Raw genomic sequence first — 23,022 nt, 5'->3', positions numbered from 1 at the left:
GGGTGGGGGTGAGGCAGCTGATGGTGAGACGCAGTATTCCTCCCTTTCCTGTACCCATAATCCCTCCTGTTACATAGGATTATCCAATGTCCCAACTCCCCTGCCCCTTTTTACACAAACACGGGGCTGAGGAAGAGGGTGACTAAAAGTAACAATGCTAACTCTTACACATCGCATTGGACATGTCCTGCTAATTGTGTCAGGCAAAGTCAGGCACTTGACTCTAAGAACATTCATCTGATGCCAATTAGCTCTCCTTACATGGATAAAAGGCAGAACATAGAGAGACACTCTGAGCAAGGTGCAACACGAGTAAGAGTGAACCTTCTGGAGTAGAGCAACGGACATAGGGACGAGAGTTACGGGTTGAGGGCCCCAGGACTTCCCTGCAGGAGGTTGTTGCCTCCAAAAGGCACCGAAAGTCATGCGGAGAAGGCCAAATCCCAATCGAGAAGGCTGCATTGTATTTCAAGGATGACAGCGACCCTCCCGGGTGAACGGCAGAGTTGGGGAGGCTAGGCCAATGTAACGCTCACCTGATTCCCGCAGAGGCGCCGGTCTTGACTGGGTGAATGCCGTATCTTCAAAGGTGATGTGTAACACACGGTTGGCTCTTTGGGCTGGACCTCTGTGCACTGTATGTCTGACTCGAAGAGTAAGATGTCTGCAGATAGAAAATATGGGATTAATGAACTGGGGTTATTGGGTGCCTCTCTCCTCTTCCCTTTCTCTTCTCCTGTAGAACCCCAAAGGTTAACGCCCTCACCTTAGGTAAGTGAACGCCGAGCTCTCCATCTGCCTCGGGGCAGGGTGCCGTAACCAGTTTCTTCACTGGATAAGGGTGCAGGCCTCTTGACCTCAGAGGACTGCTGTCTGTCGTTAACTGCACGAACGGTAAGTTCTGGGCACTTCAAATGTCTTAAAAGTCTTTTGTAATGATATCTCTTGTTTTGCAGGGTTCCGGCGATGGCGGATGGCGGGCTGATGAGAGTTGAAGATCGAACCCGCGTGAGGAATAGAAGCGCCTGGAAGCAAGTAAGTAAGCGCTTGTAGCCTGCTTCACGATGCGCACTAACTGTCCCTTTTATCTTGCAGGTACAAGTTCGGAGCTTTAGAGAAGCTGAAGGGTGCTGGAATACCCACTGGATTCGGCGTGGGAAGGAGTAATCGCACGTGAGTAATAAAGTTGCCCAATGTCTTTAAACGCACTTTCTTTTGTCTTTCAGATGCGGGATGCAGCGCCGAAGGCCTCCGGAGCGTGCGAAGAGCTGGTAAGCTTTTGTCTTTCAGATGCCGGAATGCAGTGCGAAGACCTCCGGAGCATGCGAAGAGTAGGTAAGCCTTTGTCTTTCAGATGCCAGAATGCAGCGCGAGGCGTTGGTGACAGCCGATGGACCAGGTAGGAGATGCGCTGCCACTGAAGACCGTAGTGCTAACCTGTTCTTTCTTTGTCTTTACAGGTGCTGCTGAAGACTGGATTCCAGGATGGTAAGCCTTTGTTCCCTTAGGCCCAGGATCAGAAGCAGAAGACACGATGAGCGTTCTGCTGCAGAGAATGCAGAATAACACAAAGCAAGATTCATCCATCGGGTGTGGTTTAAATAGCCTCCTGTAGTGCTTAGGTGTCTCCTTCCACAGCCACGCCTAGGTAAGAAAAGAGTTCCTGCTTTCCAGAAGAGTTCCAGTGTTCTGAACCTAGGGAGTGGCTCCTGCCCCACCCAACAGGAAAAGTAGTCCCAAACAGAAGAGGATCAGGGGTTCAACTGGCAGGTAAGTAAGCAGCATGGTCTGCTGCAGGTAAGTCCACCCAAGCATTATGAGCCCGGCGCTTCCAGCGCTGGGACTGGGCATCTTTATGAGCCTGGTGCCACTGGCGCCAGGACAGGGTCCAAAAGGTCCCAATTGGGACTGGCTGGCACTCGGAACCGGGGTTATGGGTCTGCTTCCAAGGGAGTCGGGCAAGTCCTGATCTTTTGGAAGCAGAGATCATGACAGCACCCCCCCTCAAGGCCCCTCCCAAACCGGGCTTCTCCGGGGGTTTGGGCTTGTTAGGAAATGTTCGATGAAATCTTTTGATTAGACGAGGCGCGTGGACATATTCTGCAGGTTCCCAGGATCTTTCTTGGGGACCGTAGCCTTTCCAGTCAATGAGGTAAAATAGTTTAGATTTGGAGATCTTGGAATCCAGGATGCTTTTGACTTCAAACTCGAGTTCTCCATCAACTAGAATAGGTTTTGGAGATGTAGTTAGTCGGGTTTGAGGTTGCACGGGTTTTAATAGAGAGACGTGGAAGACCGGATGTATCTTCATGTGAGGGGGCAAGTCCAACTTGACCGCTACTGGATTTACTATGGTAGTGATGGAATAGGGACCAAGGTATCTTGGGTTGAATGTGCGTGGTCCTTTTGGAGGTAGATATTTGGTGGATAACCAGACTTGATCTCCTACTTGATATTGGGGGGCTTCCTTCCGATGTTGGTCTGCTCCTTTCTTGTATTGTTCTTTAGCCCTTTGAAGGTGAGAAACGGCTTCCTTAAAGGCTTGGGTGATTGTAGAATGCAGGTGGTCTACTGCTGGTGTTCCAAGATCTTGGAGTGGATCCAACTCCGAGGTTCGAGGGTGACCACCGTATAAAAGAAAAAACGGGGTTTTCCCAGTTCCCGAGTGGACAGAGTTATTGTAGGCATATTCGGCTATCCAAAGGATATCTTTCCAAGTTTTTTCAGTTTGTTGTAGCATGCAGCGCAAATACTGTTCCAGAGTTTGATTGGTCCTCTCGGTTTGTCCGTCGGTTTGAGGGTGGTGGCTGGTCGAAAGTCTCACATCAATTTGAGCCGACCGACAGCAACTTCGCCAAAAATGAGAAATAAATTGACTACCTCGATCCGAAATTAGAACTGAAGGAAAACCGTGCAGTCGGACGATGTTTTCGAGAAATTCTCGGGCCAGAGTTGCTGCTGTTGGTAAGCCTTTGAGTGGAATGAAATGCGCCATCTTGGAGAATAGGTCCACGATTACTAGGATCGTATTGTATCCGGAGCATGGAGGTAGATCGGTGATGAAGTCCATAGAAAGCGTATGCCAAGGGCGAGGCGTGATGTCTATAGGGCGTAAGAGGCCGTCTGATTTTTCCTTTTGACTCTTGTTTTGGGCGCATACTCCACAGGACATTATAAAGTCTCTGATATCTTTTTTCCAAGACGGCCACCAGAAGTAGCGCTTGATCTTTTCCGAGGTCTTGGTCATACCAGGATGTCCTTCCATTAAAGAATCGTGATAACAAGAGATTACCTTTTTCTGTAAATCTGTGCTGGGCAGGTATAACCGTTCTTGGAAATATAATAGGTTATCCTTCACCGTAAAGTCCTTTCCCTGCAGATGCCAATTCTGTATGTCTGCTGGAGTTACCAGTAGCCTGGCTTTATCCTTAACTTCCTCTATGGATTGTGTGGCGATTACACCTAGAATTCTTTGTTCGGGAATGATAGGTACAGGTTTAGGATTGATCAAATGTTCTTCCACTCCCATCCGAGAAAGGGCATCAGCTTTACCGTTTTTTGTACCAGGTCGATAGGTAATTATGAAGTCAAACTCGGCAAAGAATAGTGCCCAACGGAGTTGCCTAGAGGATTGAGCTTTTGCGGTTTTCAAATATTGCAGGTTTCGGTGATCTGTAATCACAGTAACGGTGTGTCGGGCCCCCAGAAGATAATGCCGCCAAGCCTTAAAGGCGGACTTGATAGCTAGAAGTTCCTTATCAGTAATAGTGTAATTGATTTCAGGAGGCGAGAATTTGCGGGACCAAAATGCCACGGGATGCAACTGATTGGTTACTGGGTCCTTTTGTGATAGAACTGCCCCCATGGCAAGGCTCGAAGCATCAGTTTCAACGATGTAGGGGAGTTCTGGGCGAGGATGTTTTAAGATCGGTGCAGAGATAAATCTAGTCTTCAAATTCTGGAAAGCTTGTTCCGCCTCGGTAGACCATTCAAAACGTTTGTTTTTCTTTAACAAGGCGGTGATGGGCTGGACTATTCGAGAGAATTCGGGGATAAACCTGCAGTAAAAGTTAGCGAAGCCTAACATGCTTTGAACACCTTTTATGGAGAATGGCGATGGCCATTTGAGAATTGCATCGACCTTCTTTGAATCCATACGCACTCCGCTAGGTGATAATATGAATCCCAAGAATTCAACTTCAGTCACGTTGAAAACACATTTTTCCAACTTAGCGAAAAGTTTGTGTTGACGCAATCTCTCGAGGACCATTTTCACGTGTTTCCGATGTTCAGTTTCCGATGAAGAATAAACGAGGATGTCGTCAATGTAAACAACAACACACACATCTATGAGCTCTCTGAGGACATCGTTCATAAAATATTGAAAGGCGGCCGGGGCATAGCAAAGTCCGAAGGGCATGACCTGATATTCAAATACCCCATAGTTGGTGCGGAAGGCCGTCTTCCATTCATCGCCCTCTTTTACTCGTACCAAGTGGTAGGCTCCTCTAAGATCCAGCTTTGTATATATGCATGCTTTTCTGACTTGGTCCAGGAGTTCAGGGATCAAAGGTAACGGATATCTATTCTTAACGGTGATCTGGTTCAGGGAGCGATAATCTATACAAGTTCTAAGGTCCCCTTCTTTTTTTGGAACGAAGAACAAAGCTGAGGAAGCAGGGGACTTGGAAGGACGAATAAACCCATTCGCTAGGTATTGATCCAGGTATTGTCGGAGGTGAAGATTCTCAGGCTCGGTGAGGGCATAAATTCTACTACAAGGAGGAGTAGATCCAGGTATCAGGTCTATCTGGCAGTCATAAGACCTATGAGGAGGTAGAGAGTTAGCCTGATCCTTCCGGAAAACATCTTGGAATTCTAGGTATTCAGGAGGTAACTGGGGAGCCTCCGAGGAAATTGCTGCCAGTGCAACACCAGGTCGAGGGTGACAAGTAGAGACACATTCTGGAAACTGAACCGTTCTTGCTCGCCAATCGATCTGAGGATTGTGCTTCTCTAACCAAGGAATTCCTAGAATAATCTGGAACTGAGGGGCCTTGATCACATCGAACACGATCTTCTCATGGTGTCCATCTTGACTTACTAGCGTCACTTCTTGGGTGGTATGCGTTACTGGTCTGGAGGCTATCTCTGTACCATCCACCGTAGTAATGACGTCCTTTACAGCCTTTGGACAAAGAGTCAGATTCATCCTCAAAACCATTTCATGATCCACATAATTGCCGATGGCACCGCTGTCGACGTAAGCTTCAATCGCATGTAATCGATCCGGATGTTCAGGGCTAATGAGGACCATAGGTATCACGAAATGCGAGGTCACGGAACTGGTTTTAACGCTCGGCAAGAGGACCTCTATTCTTGTCGGGCGAGGTCGTTTCCCTGCTCAGAGTTTGTGACCCTGGTAACTGCAGCTCCTACTGCCTTCTTGGCTGGTTTCACCGGACAGTCTCGAAGAAAGTGCCCCGAGTTTCCGCAATAGAGGCATAATTGCAGCTGTTTTCTCCTTTGCCGGTCCTTTTGTGTTAGTGGTCCTTTCAGGCCCCCTATTTGCATGGGTTCCCCGGAGTCTACTCCTTTGGTAGGAGTTGGTGGTTTGGAAAATACTCGAGCATCAAACTTGGAACGATCGGCCTTCCTGTTCTGCAGTCTGTGGTCAATTTGAACGACTAAGTCAATATAGTCCGAACAGTCTTGCGGGGGATTCACTACTTGGGCTAACACATCTTTGAGCTCTCCACGTAGACCTCTATAAAACAGCGTAATCCTTTTGTTCTCAGGCCCATCGAGTTTCCACTATCAGTCTGTTGAAAGACGCAATATAAGCCAAAAGGTCTTGATTACCTTGTCGCAATGAAAGGAGCTCATTGTCCAAGGCCTGCCCCTGTGAATGTCTTGCAAACAGTTTTTCCATACTGAGCTGAAAAGCTTGAAAATCATGGAGAACCGGATCATCTTGATTAACTAGAGGGATCGACCAGTATGCCGCATTGCCACTAAGGTACGAAAGCACAAAAGCTACCTTAGCTTGATCAGTTGGAAAGGCAGCTGGCCGGCATAAGAAGTGCAACCGGCACTGATTAATAAATACTGCAAACCTCTTTGGGTCACCAGAAAATCGTTCAGGCGGAGCCAGAGGTACATTCCCAGGTAGGTTGATCTGCACTGGGTTCGTAGAGGATGTTGAAGGAAGATTTGCCCCTGATGCGGGTAACGGAGTTTGTCCGGCTTGTGACTGTAGCAATTGTCTAGCGAGATCGTCTGTTCGCTCCTTGGAAATAATCAGTTCCCTTCTTAGAGCATTCGTTTCCTGACGGGCTGCATGCACTTCTGCTCTTAGTTCCCCAAGTAACTGGGCTAGCTGGTCGGTATCCGAGGTTTCCATAGCGCCTGGGTGGGAGTTTTGCGGTAGGCTTTGTGTTCTGTAACGCTCACCTGATTCCCGAAGAGGCGCCGGTCTTGACTGGGTGAATGCCGTATCTTCAAAGGTGATGTGTAACACACGGTTGGCTCTTTGGGCTGGACCTCTGTGCACTGTATGTCTGACTCGAAGAGTAAGATGTCTGCAGATAGAAAATATGGGATTAAGTAACTGGGGTTATTGGGTGCCTCTCTCCTCTTCCCTTTCTCTTCTCCTGTAGAACCCCAAAGGTTAACGCCCTCACCTTAGGTAAGTGAACGCCGAGCTCTCCATCTGCCTCGGGGCAGGGTGCCGTAACCAGTTTCTTCACTGGATAAGGGTGCAGGCCTCTTGACCTCAGAGGACTGCTGTCCGTCGTTAACTGCACGAACGGTAAGTTCTGGGCACTTCAAATGTCTTAAAAGTCTTTTGTAATGATCTCTCTTGTTTTGCAGGGTTCCGGCGATGGCGGATGGCGGGCTGATGAGAGTTGAGGATCGAACCCGCGTGAGGCATAGAAGCGCCTGGAAGCACGTAAGTAAGCGCTTGTAGCCTGCTTCACGATGCGCACTAACTGTCCCTTTAATCTTGCAGGTACAAGTTCGTAGCTTTAGAGAAGCTGAAGGGTGCTGGAATACCCACTGGATTCGGCGTGGGAAGGAGTAATGGCACGTGAGTAATAAAGTTGCCCAATGTCTTTAAACGCACCTTCTTTTGTCTTTCAGATGCGGGATGCAGCGCCGAAGGCCTCCGGAGCGTGCAAAGAGCTGGTAAGCTTTTGTCTTTCAGATGCCGGAATGCAGTGCGAAGACCTCCGGAGCATGCGAAGAGTAGGTAAGCCTTTGTCTTTCAGATGCCAGAATGCAGCGCGAGGCGTTGGTGACAGCCGATGGACCAGGTAGGAGATGCGCTGCCACTGAAGACCGTAGTGCTAACCTGTTCTTTCTTTGTCTTTACAGGTGCTGCTGAAGACTGGATTCCAGGATGGTAAGCCTTTGTTCCCTTAGGCCCAGGATCAGAAGCAGAAGACACGATGAGCGTTCTGCTGCAGAGAATGCAGAATAACACAAAGCAAGATTCATCCATCGGGTGTGGTTTAAATAGCCTCCTGTAGTGCTTAGGTGTCTCCTTCCACAGCCACGCCTAGGTAAGAAAAGAGTTCCTGCTTTCCAGAAGAGTTCCAGTGTTCTGAACCTAGGGAGTGGCTCCTGCCCCACCCAACAGGAAAAGTAGTCCCAAACAGAAGAGGATCAGGGGTTCAACTGGCAGGTAAGTAAGCAGCATGGTCTGCTGCAGGTAAGTCCACCCAAGCATTATGAGCCCGGCGCTTCCAGCGCTGGGACTGGGCATCTTTATGAGCCTGGTGGCACTGGCGCCAGGACAGGGTCCAAAAGGTCCCAATTGGGACTGGCTGGCACTCGGAACCGGGGTTATGGGTCTGCTTCCAAGGGAGTCGGGCAAGTCCTGATCTTTTGGAAGCAGAGATCATGACACCTTGACTCATGAATTGAAAGACAGTAAAAGACAAGACAGAAATGCACACAGCCGGTGAGTTGGCAAGTGACATGAGAGACCGGTGTGTGCTAAAGAAAGATTGAAGTTGCAAGATTATATCGCACAATTGAAGGCTGCACACGTGCGGGTGAGACGCAAAGAAAGGCAGACCTGCAACTGAACTTTGAAGTAACGATTGCTGTAAAGTCAGCGATACTTAGCCCCCAAACACTGGGATGCCCTTCCCAATAGTATCAAAGAAGAGGAATCCTTCGCAGGCTTCAAAAAACCACTCAAAACATGTCTTTTCAAATAATATGAAGGGCAATAACCCTGAGAGTCTGTAAATGTAACTATAATTTTTTTCTCATGTATAAAGTTGTAACTAGGCTTTGATTGCCATATTGCTTGATTGACTGCCAAATTATCTATCCCTCTGTGTATCTTTGCTAATATTGTTTGTAATCTTGAACATTGTTTTTACAACCTCGCCGTGATACCTGAGGGTTTGGGCGTGTAACAAATGTAATAAATAAATAAAATACTGAGTTAGCCTGATCCTGGGTTCTGACTCCAACCTCAAAAAACGCTACGCTGCCTTTAACATTGACGGTAATGTTATCAAAGTAGTCACTGAGGTAAAAACACTGGGTTTTTACCTTGATTCAACATTATCTCTCAAAAAGCAATTTCGCTCCATGGTCTCCTCTACAGCTTATACCTGTAAATTGATTCGGGCCTGCAGACCCTATTTATCCAAAACGAATTGCATTACGCTTACCAATGCACTTATAATGTCCAAGCTTGATTACTGCAATGCCCTCTATGCAGGTGCTAACAAACACCTTAAATAAAATGCAAATACTGCAAAACAATGCCCTAAGAGCAGCTCTCAACATATCCCGCAGAGAGCACATCTCCAACATCAGGAAAGACAACCACTGGCTAAAAATTAGTGACAGGATATTCATTAAAATGGTATCCCTTACATTCAAAGGACTTAACAATGCTGCACCCCCCTATATCTCTGCTAGATTCTCCAAAATAATTTATTTCTACTTACCACACTAGAACTTCTAATGACCTATGCCTAGAAGTTCCCAGGTTCAAACTGTCCAAAGCTGGAGGAGCACGCTTCCCAGTCAAAGCTGCTATTGCCTGGAACGCACTACCCACTGCCTTGAGAGAGGACCAGCCCTACTCTAGTTTTAGACGTAACCTTCTGAACTGGCTCCGCACCAAGGACAGTTCATAAACCGCTACCCTCCATTGAATGACACCTTGACTCTGACATCATGTTTATGACTTTGTTATACATGTAGCATGTATTCTACCTTTCCTTGTTTCCTTGTATATATATATCTTTTGTAAGTATGTACTGTAATAACCATCTGTTGTAACTAAGCTCTAAATATTCTTGTAACTGTTGCGCCCTGCTACCTGAGGGTTTGGTGTGCATTATCAAATGAACAAACAAACAAACAAACGGAGTGCTCTGGCGAAAGGAAGTAGCCCATTCGAAAGTCTCAGTGAAAGGTTAAAAGTTTGTAGCGATAAAGTGAATGAACTGTAAAAGTAAGGTGATAAAAATGTACCTGAGAGAAGGGTAAAGTAAAATGGTGAACATTGAACTTTGATGCATAAACAGTGAACTACCCAGTCCAGGAAGCACTCGGGCAAATGACACAAGAGTGTAAGTTGAAAGCTGGAAAGTCGAAGTGGTCCTGCGGAAGTCTGTAGAAAAGCCATGCACATTTGAAAGTCTTCGACATCAGGAAACGGTCCGAGCCCGAATGAGGGTGACTGAAAGGATAACAAGTTAGGGGAAGGGAACCCTTAAAGGAGGTGAATTGAGGTTGGGGAAGGGAACCCCGGCAAGTAATTGGTTTTGCTTTAAGAGGTCGGAGCCTGACAGAGGCAGACCAATGAGAACCTTTGCTTTAAGAGGTCTGACCAACATTAACTTTATGGTGAACTTTGTTGTGTAAATTGGAAGCCGAGATTTTAACGTGGAAGGCCAGGAGGGCCTTGATTCACGTTGTGAACTGCTTTTGTGTTAAGAATCTGAGCCAGAGTGTGTCATCGTTCCTACGGGGACCGCCTTACTCCGTGCTGTCTAATGTGAGGTGGAGAGCTGACTAGAAACATTTATTCTTTATATTTGAACACTGACTTTCCTTTGCATACATCTTCTTCCATTCACACTTTTTTGCACAAGGTATAGGGCCGGCATTAGATTTTGTTAGTATAGGCAATTTTGTTTTGACTTGACTCAACTAGGACTGTTTCATTTATTATTTGAGTAGGAGTTTCTCCAACCCCATTGAATCATAAATAAAGGTTTTACAAATTATACCTTTTGTTTCAGCGTCATACTTATGGTACCATGACTTGCTTACAGTAGGGTCTACAGCATAGGACCCCACTGTTAGAAGAGCAGAACCAAGAGGCCAGTCAGAGCCCAGGAACCCCTCAAAGTGAATATGCAGAAGTAGTGCAGGATTCTTGTAAATGAAGATCTTGCAGAGTGGTGCCCACACTGTACAGTCAGAGAAGCCATGGTTGTCTGCCAGTTGGTCATGATTAGCAACAAAGGGCCTCAGACCCAGAGGAAAGTAGCCAAGAACTTTGGTGTGAAGTCAGGGAAGCGCACAGATGAGGATTCAATGAAGAATTAGTGCAGTGTCAGGTGTGTTCCGTAAACTTCAATAGTTACCCTAACTAAGGTCAATGGTTGGGACAAAGGACTACAGGACCAAACCTTTGGAGGTCTCAACCAGCCAATCAGTGCCGATTGCCACATACAAAGTTCCACAGGCATTTACAGAGGGATACTTTGGGTGAGGGGGTGGGATTCCAGAGGAATCTGAGAGATCCTACCCCCAGCTATATACAGGCACACCAACACAAGCCTCTTATGGTCGGTCGGTCTCTCACTCTCTCACCCTCACTCTCTCACTCTCTCGCACTTCCCCCTTCCCCCTCTTGGTCTCCCTGCCTGCGCTTTTGCTCCCCTTCAATCTGTTTTTAACTCCTCCATTCAATTTGTTTGTACTGTCTTTTTTGCTAATGTTCAGCGCATTAGTGAACGTCCTATATAAATTCAATAAAGTAATAAATACAAATAGAGCTGCTCATTTTAAAGGACACATTCCTTCTGTAGATTACTTATTTTATGAAATATCACCCCGACGCAGTCAGCTCTAGAATATTTTTCTTGCCAACTAGGTGGTGAGGTCTGGCTCCTACATAGTCCTGTCATTTCTGAGGGGTCACTCATTGTTTTTGTTTAAATTTACAATTACAATGTCTCTGCCTAAATCGGGCTTTGCAGCCTGCAAACATTGTCCCCAATCAGTGTTGTTGGTGAATCCATATTGCTTGGCTATTTTTTGTCTTGGGGCAAAAACAGGACACGGTTTGTTTGTTTGTTTTATTCATTTATAATGCGCACCAGACCCGAGGGTAATAGGGCGCAGCAGTACAGGATATGTGAGGCATAGGTTACATAGTTACATAATTACACACATAATTAACAATATATAAACATTGTATCATTAGTACAGTAAATTAAATACAGAAAATTAACAGTTTGCAGATTATGTACAGGATATTAAGAGTGATTGTGGAACCTGTGAGACAATGACCCATGATGTGGTTAGTGAGCAGGTCTTCGTTAAGAACACTCCTGAGACTTCTTCCAAAGACACACTGAAGACGACTCTGGCGCTTAGCTCCCCTTCCTCAGACAGCCATTCAAGTTCAGAGGAAAGAGAAGGAAGAAGAAAAAGAAAAGATATTGCCATTCTAAAAATGGTTGTTCTTCCTCTCGAATGCCTTTAAGTAACATAAGGGGCACTGCACGATATCGAAGGAATCCGGAAAGCTGTTAAGTTTCTGACCCCCTCAGGGCGTTCAGACTTTCCTCTCAACCACAATGTGTAGGACGATAAGAGTATCCCTACACAGAGGTGTTAAGAGAAAAGGTGGGAGGAATACCACAAGGCTCTTATCCCAGCTGAAAGCAGTACAAAGATCACCACCAATTCTATTATAACATAGCACCTTGTCCTTACCTTGCTGTCTTGGCAATATACAAATATAAATATCTGGGAGAACAGCAAAGAACACAGGGCACCTAATCAATGAATTCCCAACATCAGAACTCCTGAGTCCTCTTCAAAACTGTGAGGAAAGGCCACACATCCCAAGCATAGTCTAGGGTGACGAAGCAGGTACGTTTCAATCCGTATTCCACCCTTGTACGCCAGCATCCAGGCAAGGTCTTTGAAAAGTTCCACAACAAGGCAAACAAAATCCACTTAAACCAAAACTTGCAGTTCGAGTTCCCAAGTATTGACAAACAGTAGAAGATCCGAGAGTGAAGTCGAGAAGGTCCAGGTCAGAAGCCAGGAAGATGGCAAGTCCAGAAACAATCGAAGCAAAACATCAGGAGAATGCAAAGTCTGAAAACGGGCTGGGTTGGTCTTCCAAACAGCAGACCACAGAATCCAAGAAATGCTCACAATGCAGGATGCAGCTGAGGAGCAGTGCCCCGTAGCCTAGCGGATGCCATATTTCCACATTGGAGACCTTTGCACTGTGTGATTAGTTGCTGCCACGTATTCTGCAAATTATTATGATCTACTGGGATTGGAACCTGTGTTGCTATGCGTTGCCTCTGAGCTATCCTCCCTTTCTGGTTCTCTGACTGACAGATACTGCAGCACAGCTGTTGTGCCATCTTCCAGGGGAGTTTCCAGTTTCACCCCCATGAGCGAGGAATTGTCACTGTCCTTCCACGGGGCGATCGGGTAGACTAGACAATGACCAAAGTAAAGATAACGGTAAGAGGCCTGTGTTCCCCTCTTCACCGTCCACTCCTCAAGAATGGTCGACTTTCAGTAAATTAATGCTAAAAATCTATGAGCATACTCCGGAAAGCATGAAAAACTCTCTCCCTTCTGCTCCACATAAGGACACATTTGGTAAAAGTCCAAGCCACTTCTGCACAGATTTGACCTCTGACCCAGGTGAGCCTCATAAATCGGCATCTCTGAATACAGCAACAGTGTTGTGTATGCCAATGGCTTTGGGGCCTTCAATTCCGACTCTACGATGAACGGCTCCATGTATTATCGGCCCATGCAGAGATCCGCTCAACTTCAGAGTTTTAAAAATATATTTAATTACTTAATGGAAAGGCAGCCAGACGTATCCCCAGTCTTGAAGATTTGGTCAGGTATACTGGGCCTCATCACGAGGTTGGAGGTAGCCATGGTGTTTTTACTTGCATGGCTACCCCCAAACTCGGGCCTGGGTCCCGCAAAATGGGAATAACCAGGCCATTCCGACCTTTGCGGGCCCGGTAATTCCCATTCGTGGGACCGGGACCCGGTACGTCCCCATTCCCATTGAGCTCCTATAGGGCTCAATGGGAATGGGGAGGATGGTAACAACGAACCAGTTCGTAAAGGCACTGTTGCTACCATCCTGTTCTGCTAGCGGGTGCCGCTCTGCACGTCTGGTCTGACCAGGCGTGAAGAGCGGCCTCGCGAGCAGAACTCGTAATGTGGCGGTAAAGTGATAACGGCGCCGTTATCACTACCAGCACCGTTATCACTCTACCGCCAGGGTCGTAATGAGGCCCACTGTCACAGATGGCACAAGAATTATTCCCAGCCTCAGAGACGGTTCAATGGGTTTTTTCTTCAAAGGGCCATATAGCCGTCTCCCTCTCGTTTTGAAACTCACCTCCTCCCTAACCTGGTGTCCCTGACCTCAGGTTAGTAGATACAACCCCCAATGTCCATATTCTGTTTCATACTAAATATGAGGACCTAAAGGCATAATTGCCTGCTCTAACTATACACCCTTGGGGTCTTCCTAACACGGTTCCTACTCTAACCAGTGGATAGTGTTACATACGGGTAGGGAATTGTCTTACAGACACTCTGGTCAATTCAGTCCCTTTTCTACCATGCTCCCTTTCTCCTCTCCCTCTCTTGACCTCTGGCTACACTCTGTTTTCTGCATCTGTCCTCTCCTTTCCCTCCAATGTCACTCGCTGCCTCCAGACCTTGCCTCTACCCTTTGATATTACTCGACCCTTTCCTTCTCTGCTTCTGCCTCCTCTAATACTCCCTTATCCACATCACTACTCCAGCCCCTCCTTATGGAACTGCTTCAATACTGATAGCTGATGAAATGTATCCCCATCTCCTCTTGTGTTAACATTGACATGATGCAAGAGTCCTCTCCCGTGGAAGTGCAGGGCCTTCAGCATTCTCCTCTTGACTTCTGAAACTAGGCTCTTCCATGCTTGTTTCTGGAACGGATCCGTTCTCTGAGCTTCTAAAGATTCATGTGATGCTGGTACAGTGAACCCCTCCACCCCCCTCCCTCCGGACTGAACTACTTCTTTGCAGGCTTCTTTCATCTGTTTGAACCCCGCCTCATCACGTTTAGTAGGCTCCAGGTCTCCACTGCCAGTTATGCAAGAAAATCTATTTACAGATCATTTGTGTTCTGTTATGGCCAGGTTTTCGGAAGAAGTGTTGCTTCCCAAGGTTCAGCAAGATTACATTTGCCTCCCTCTGCAGTCTCGCTCGATAACTTCTGCGCCAAGTTTTAGAGAATGTTTGTGCGCCAACCTGGATTTTGGGGCCACACTTCTAAAGGTTCCCTCTGGTATCTACATAAGTAGTCCAGGCTGAACCGTGACTTGTCTTCTGGGAGGGATGGTTATTTATTTACTATTTACATTTGTATAGCGCGCAAACAGCCCTAGGGCATCGCAGCGCTGTTACTTGAAGGGAGCTAAATTACAGTGTGGGTACAGGAGGGTTATACATTTACATGTTGTACATTTATACAATTAAGAGCACATGATATACTTGTTCAGATCCATATAGATCACACCCTATGGCTCCCTTAGCGTGACTTTCAGTGGAATTTGGGATGTGGTGGATATCCTCACAAATATTAGCATTCCGGTTGGCTTTGGGTGACCTCCATTGTGGTCTATAGGCTCCCACGATGACACCACATGCCACAAAATTACTGCAAGCCTCAGAGATGATTTAAGGGTTTTTATGTTTTCTTATGACCGTCCCTCTCTTGTATTGAAATGCACCTCCTCCCGGACCCCAGTTTAGTAGGTACTGAATGTTAACCCCCTACTGTTAAATTACGTCTTATACTAAATTTGAGGACCTAAAGGCAGATTTGCCTTCTCCAACTATACTCCCTCAGGGAAATCCTGAAACTTTCTCTACTCCAACCAGGGATTAGCAATCGCAAGTATAACCACCTGGGTTTAGAATTACAGGGCCCCTTGTCAATTTTAAATCCAGGCTTTGTCTCCTGGCTGATGTTAGTAATTCCTGGAAAAAGGAGAGTTGGTACAAGTTTAAAACTCACCAATTAGTCTTTGAACGCCCTGCGGAAACCTGAGTGTTCAGGTCGAAACACGTGTTGGCTACCCAGTAAAGAGGCATTCACCAACTTTGCTGAGTCATCTGTGATTTTGAATGCTATTGTTTATGAAAGGACACTTGATATTGACTAGGGTGTAGTGCTTTGGTCTCACATTCTAGTTTATGTTGTGCCTGTGATGATCTTGGGATAGTGTCATTTGGTGGGACGACTGCAGGCTGATCAACCTTCTCTATCCTAGAGTAGCTAGGTTGAACGAATGGTCCTTAGCTCAATGGAATAATAACCCATGCTGGAATGGTTTCATTTTAAAATAAAAGTGCAGGAAGAAGTTGAAACTTGCACTTTCAGTTCACTGCAATGAACATTCCCTTAAACAGCAGGCGCATGTGTTTTTTTGGTTATATTGTGCGTGGGAGGGGGTGTGTCAAATGGGTTTGTGATGAGCGGGGGCAGGCCTCTAGGGAACATAGTTCCACTACTTCTTTTCGTACACTTTGACCTGAAATGAGAAAATAGCTTTGACTAGTCAATGTACTAATTAACAAGTCTTCTGTGGGTGCAGGATTCAATTCCTCAATCAGTTCCTACAAAAGGACTGATTCAGGCTGGTTATCGTAATGCAAATCCTGCAAGCCTTCGAGCATTACAACTGGTTTATTCAGGATTTGCAGGATGCATACTTTCACATCCCTATCCACCACACACATCATAAATACCTTTGTTTTGTGGTGGCAAGCACTCACTACCAGATTGCAGTGTTACCATTCAGTCTCATTTTGGTCCCAAGAGTATTTACAAAAACTAGATCAGAAGAGAAGGGTCCTTACAGGACCTAGGGGCGACCTGCAATCTTCTCCACAGTTTAGGCTTCCCCATCAACCTAAAGAAGTCCTTTCTCACTCCCTCCAAAGGTTTTCTTTGCATAATCTCTGGATGGTATTTATGATCCCTTCCTAGGGACATCTGGTGCCATCTTTCTTGCAGTTCATAGAGGCAGCTTTGATATGGTGTAAGCATTGCCTTCCCACCATTGAAGAATGTGGAGAGCTTTCAGACCACAGTAGCCCTCTTCCAACCAAAAGGGGACTCCCCGCTCAGATTTTCTTGAGGATGTAAGAACTCTTGGTATCCTATGTCTTCATAGACCCGGAAGTCAGACTGTGCATGCAGGCACTACAGTGCTCCCTGAGAAGCCAGTGGCCCCAGTTCATTAGGGACATTTTTCAGGTCCCCTCACAGTTCTCCCGGGATTTGCTAGTTGGGCATTCATGACCAATCTCCTTCATGGAGCCCCATTCCAGCAGCCATGGCAGATCTTCACCATAGTGCCAGATACATCCGTGAGGCGATAGAGTGCTCATTAGCAGGATCTTTGAGTGCCCGTCCTGTGGGAAGGCATGGAGAGGTCCTTCCTCATGAATTTGCTGGAACTCAGGGCAGTTTGACTGGCATCCGATCCTTTTTGTTTTTGTAACATTTTTTATTGGTTTTCAACATATAACCATGCATATTTATAGAGCATTGTTCACAATAAATGTACATGGTACATTTATATGCTACTTTTCTCTCACCTTACCCCCCCCATAATCCCCCGCTCCCCAGGCCTACATCTCACTGCATCAGTCCGTTTCCTACTGCATCATGCCATATTCGCCATTACTCCCCATCTCGGACTAACTTCTAGCCGGACTGGCTTGGTCCGATATAGTCAATGCCGTCACCAATTGTCTCCAAGCGTCCAGTCCCCCTTCCACAGAATCCTCATTCCTTTCCCTGGCTTCTTGCTACACCACTGTTTCCACATTCGCCAATTTGGTTAGAACCTGCCACCATACTTGTGCAGACAGTCTCTTTCGTGCTTTCCAGCTCATTCTGCGTTTAGTCGGTATGTACGCTAGGTCCTTTAGCTTGTTTACATGCTTCGTTCTGCGAGGCCTTGGGAACCCCCCCAGAAGGCATGCCCAGGGGGTACTCACGTCTAAGTTAATCTCCACTTTAGCCATGATTTGAGCCACTTCTTCCCAAAAATCAGCATATCTCTGCACAGGACCAGAACATATGCACCAACCTCGCTTCCACGACCCCACACTTTGGGCATGTCTGTATTCCCACATGTTTGAACTTTGCTATTTATTTCTGGGGTTAAATATGCTCTGTGGGTTACATATAACTGAATCTGTTGCAACCGCACATTTCTCGATACCTTTTTGTGATACCCTTGCACTCTGCTCCACAACCCATCCGACATTGGTTCTCCAACATCCTCCTCCCACTTTAGTTTTGTCTGGATTATTTCTTTTCAAAGTTTAGTCATCAGCAACTCATATATTTGGGAGACCTTATCCGACACATTGTAAAACGTTTCTATTACCTGGTTGCCGGGCCATTTCGGTTTCAGGCCACGTGTTTTTTATGATCTTCAGTAGTCGTGAATGCGTGATGTGTTGTCCCCGGTGTAGTACCATGTCTTCCACCAACCCTTCAAATTCCCTGGGCTTTCCGTTTACCCATACATCGCCCACCGCCGCTATCCCAACCAGTTCCCACATCCTCCTAACGTTCAGCCTAACCTGTTCATGCACACCTTCCAGTGCCACCAGTGGTATCTGCAGGGAGCACGGAGCCAGATTGTTTATAAACTGACACGCCCAATGCCAGATCTCACCTCCCAATCTCAACAACCGGCTCTCTTCGGCTTCTCGTTTTCTAGGTAGCCATATTATCTCATTTAGGAAGTATGGGTTGCTCTCGGCATGCAGCAGCTTAGATTCTGGTGTCTACTCCTCCGATAGCCTTTTCACTACAAATTGTAACTGGCTAGCCAAGTAGTATACTTCAAAGTTAGGCAGGTTAATGCCTCCTTGTTCATAAGGGTTCTGTAGTTTCCATAAAGCTACTCTATTTCTCATGTTGTGCCAGATGAAGCTCCTGCATATACTCTGTACTTTTGTGAAAAACCTTTTTTGTATTGCGTATGGGATATTTTCAAAATAGTGTAGTACTTCAAAGTGTGGGGAGCCTTTTTTGGTGGGTACCTGCTCAAGTGGACCTCGGCGCCCTTTTGCTAATACTTTGTGATTCACAATTCCGGTCGCATGCCTGGGTAACAACGGAGTTTGCCTGGCCCCCTTACTCCGTTCACTATTAGGGAACTTAGGATAAGAATAAGGGAACACATCTGTAACATTGGTAGTCAGGATACCAATTTACCCTTAGCTCAACATTGGCAACTAAAACATCAACTAATTGACAAGAAACATTTAAAATTTATTGGACTTAAGAGTGACCATGGGACCAAGAGGAGGAAATCTTGAAATGAAATTGCGGCAAGAAGAAGCGAAATTAATTTGCAAATTTCGTTCAGTGGAAAGAGGCCTGTATTCAGAACATGAGATGGCCTTGTTTCTCTAAACATGGAAAACAATGGTTAAACTAGTTACTAATAATTTGTGGTCAAAAACTGTTGTATTTAGTACATGTTTATGTACAAATGTATATTCATTTTTTTCCCTTCAGTGTACCATAATTTGGAAAAGGTCGAACAAAAGACATGTCGCACACCACGTTTTTTGTAACTTTAATTAGCAACTATAGGCCATTGTTGGAATATTAATACATAAATACTGATTCAGAAACAAAAGACTTTTGTAAGGAAATGGGACAGCACTGTTTAAAATCCAGTTTGTTGGAATACTTTTGTTATTGATAACAAAACATTTATGTAAACTCTGACTGCACACAGCAAACAGCCATTTAATACATGCCTATTCTCGTTTAGTGACACAATTTAACGAAAGCTTAGGCGCGACATTTGAGGAGAACGTGACCCACACAGTTAACATTGAGGTTTACCCAAAATATGGCCGCGAGGTTTAAAAATAGAAAAGGGACTGCCAGGAATTCAAAAGGAACAGTATTGCGATTGAAGTTCAGTTGTGTATTGTTTATCGTAAATACAATTTTGACCTTAATAACAAATATAAATCAGTGCCGGATTAGGGACCATCAGTAAATGCAATTTAACAGTAAAATATCGAGCAACAATTTTTTGGTTAAAATGCCGTCTCGTACTAATAAATCAAAATGGATACACATAAAATAAACATTTGAGTTTGCGACAAAATATCAAATGATTTAATGATCGTATTGTACAAGAATCAGGACGAAAGTGGTAAACACAGTAGTAGGACCAAGTCGTCCAGTAACTTGAGCTCACAATGGCACCTAGATACAGAACACACAGGGACTGTTAGAGACGGAACACGCTCGTTGGTAGCAGGTAAGCGTGCTAAGAGGGCTCCGACATGGGGGGCTTGTTTACACAGTCCATCTACACATGGGGAAAACGTGGTGATACATTTTGGACATAGAGAGATAGTACGATGCTTAACTAAGCTTAATACGGATATTGGCAGTTCAAAATACTGAGTTATTATGAGAGACGAAGGGCACGTACCTTTTCTGTAATTTAATTATTTTCAACGGAAGGGATGGCTCAACATGTTATCCAAAGCGAGTTTAAATATCGTGGGGAAGATAAACTCACTAATGAGCCATATGATGTTTAATTTTCAGGGATTTAACCCATGACCATTGAACCAAAGCATTCAATTTATGAACTTTGAAACAAACAGATTAGGTAAGAAACAACCGTGAGCGATACATTTAACAAAACAATCTCAATCATCGGGAAGCTATTCAATACTAATCATTTTCTCATAATTGTTTTTTCTCATTGTTGTTTTGTGTTGTTATTCATATTTTTTTCTGTTCCTTTATTTCTGAAAAGTATTTTTTTTTCTCTCAACCTTAACAATCCTACCCTTTCCCCTCCCTCAAATGGCCATTCATTAATGTTGTTAAAAAATGTTTTGATTGGGTGCATTTTTTGTATATTTTGGAATGGATTAATACCATGCTTGCTATATATTTTATGATTTGCCCTGATTTGAAAAAGACATAGCTTGTCGATACACGTGTAATCACATAGGGCATTTTTCTAAGAATCAATGAAGAAATAAAAGCTCAATAACTTGACTTGGAGTACAAGAAGTATTGATTGATCCTTCCTTTCAACGTTACGACAAGGGCGCATGATATTAGTACGAGTCACACAACTCCTTTATACAAAATAGTGTAGGTAGTAGTCTGGGCAGCACCACCATCTTTAGCAATGCTACTCGATCCATCATGGACAATGGTAGTCTGGTCCAGAATGCCATGCTGTTATCGATTTTGGACAACACCTTTTCTGTGTTTAGTCTGTGTTCCACTTCGGGATCATGATATATATCTATACGTAGGTATCTAAACGTATCTATTTTCCAGTTTATCGGTAGCACCGGCAGTTTGTGCATGGGCGTCCCTATGTACACTCCCAGGGGGTATATACTTGATTTCTTCGGGTTAACGGTTATGCCTGCAATGTTGCATACCGTGCCAAATCCTCTAGGATATGTTGTAGGTTCTCTTCTGTATATTGTAGTTATAGGAGCATATCCTCTACATACATTGATATTAGGTGCTGTCCTCCCTTAGTTCTGATTCCTACTTCTCCATATTTCTTCCTCAGGTACACCGCTAAGGGTTCCAACGCTAAGATAAAGAGCATCAGAGACTACGGGCATCCTTGTCTGGTACCTTTACTCAATTGCCATTGTTCAGAAATAGTGGAGCCCGTCTTGACCCTTGCTACCGGCTCACTGTACAATAACTGCACCCATTTCAGGTATATGGGCCCGATCACTTATTCTTCCATAACCGCTAACAGCCAGGGCCATTTGATGGTATCAAACGCTTTCACTGCGTCAAGCAAAATTATTGCTACTTTCTGTGAACCCCCTTGTGTGTGATCAATGATGTGATATAATCTCCTTTGATTGTTAGTTATATTCTTGTGTGGAACATAACCGGTTTGGTCTGGGTGTATAAGTTTGCCTATCACTGGTCTTAATCTGTTTGCCATAACTGCTGTGAGAATCTTTCCATCTTGATTGAGTAGTGAGAGTGGTCTGTAGGATCCACAATCCGTATCCGCTTATTGGGCTTAAGAAGCGGGATGATAATCGCCTCTTGAAGAGTTTCAGGCAGTTTTCCTGTACTGAGTGCCTCATTTAGCATTGCTAGCAGTGGGGGAAGTATTTCTGACTTGTATGCTTTATAAAATTCACTAGGGAGTCCATCTGCTCCTGGTGCCTTGCTGGTTGGCAGTTGCTTTGTTACATGCTCTAACTCTTCTAACGTTATAGGAATTTCAAGGCTCTCTCTCTCTCTGCCTCACCCAGTTTGGGGATCGTAATATCAGCTAGTGTCTCCTGTATATCTATCTCATCCCCCTCCTTAGAGTCTTCATATAGTTGCTTATAATATTCATAGAAGCTTGCATTCACTCCCTCTTGGGTTTCTTGTATCTTTCCTCCTTCCCCTGCAACTCCCTGATGGTTTGCCTAGAGGTCTCGCTTTTATATAACCAGGCTAGGAGTCTGCCCGGTTTGTCTCTCTCAGCATGCTGCCTCTCATTTACCGATTCCGTTCCGGTGAACACATAATCTAGCCTAGTGTATAGGTTCTGTGGGGCCGAATAATGCGAGTACCCTCGGTCTTGTGGGTGTCTCACCCTCCACATAACCAAAAGGCTTGCAACAGTTTCTTTAGAGCTTTAGCTGATGGGGTCGGGCAAGCTAGCTTTTTGTCCGACCTGTCCATTTCCGGGTCCAGAGTACAGTTCAGAACTACCGCCCCGTATATATAACGACTGATCTTTGCATTTAGAGATCTAAAATAAACTGCAATGTCCTGGTTTGGGGCATACACATTGATGATACAAATTGCTTTACTTTCCACCAACCCCCGTATTAGTACCATCCTGCCGTCCTTGTCTATGGTGGACTGCAGTATCTTAAATGGAACATGAGGCGCTATCCATGTCATGACTCCTCTGGCATACACTGAGTAGGTTGGCCCTAAGGTCATCCCTTTCCATTTCCTGGTGACCATGTCTTGTTTCTCTTTAGTGAGATGGGTTTCTTGCAGCAGTGCAATGTCTATTTTTTGCCGCCTTGAATATGTCATCACCCTATTCCGCTTAATGTAACTGTTCAGCCCCCCTCACATTCAAGGTTGCTATCTTCAGTTCACCCGTCATTCCCAGTTTCCTTCCCCTCTATCCCCTCTCCAGTTCTACTTCCCTTGTCTCATAGTGCATCTCTGTAGGCCACCCCCCTGATAACTTCCCCAACTTTACTCCCTCCCCCCACCCCAAACAACCCCAACAATTGCCCAGCTCCAAAACTGAAATCTCACGCATCCCTGCTTCTCTCTCTTTTCCCAGCCCATTGCCAGTACTGGGAGCGCAGCAGGCGGATACTATGCTACCAGTATCCCAACTAACTACCCTATTGAGGGGGTAAGAGTGATTCTCGTGCCGCCCTTACTCGTGCAGCGCATGTTACTCCTGCATTTCGCTAATGTTAATAGGATTCGGAACATAGTTACATTATAGTCCGAGTGTCTCCATCACCACAGTCTATGTCAACTCCTCCCCCCTCCAGAGTGTGCCTTAGTATCCCCATCATCGTGTCACTTATCACTTCCTCCTGCGGTCTGGTCACGCTGCTCCGATGGCATATTCTGCAGGTTCATCCAATTGTTCACGTCTTCCGGGGTTTCGA

At 45.5% G+C, this 23,022-nt stretch overlaps 1 long non-coding RNA gene across 1 annotated transcript in view; it reads left to right on the top strand.

Moving 5' to 3' along the window:
• Positions 1–19,991, top strand: part of LOC138491393 (uncharacterized) — a 163,424-nt gene extending 143,433 nt beyond the window's left edge. Inside the window, exon 3 of the long non-coding RNA XR_011275995.1 lies at positions 19,928–19,991. This is a non-coding gene — a long non-coding RNA (uncharacterized lncRNA). The remainder of the gene's footprint in view (positions 1–19,927) is intronic.
• Positions 19,992–23,022: the final 3,031 nt, after the last annotated feature.

This window comes from Ambystoma mexicanum, chromosome 10 (assembly GCF_040938575.1).
Source record: "Ambystoma mexicanum isolate Mex_15411 chromosome 10, UKY_AmexF1_1, whole genome shotgun sequence".
Lineage (NCBI taxonomy): Eukaryota > Metazoa > Chordata > Amphibia > Caudata > Ambystomatidae > Ambystoma > Ambystoma mexicanum.
The sequence above is the reverse complement of the archived record's forward strand: the minus strand, read 5'-3'. Positions and strand labels throughout refer to the sequence as shown.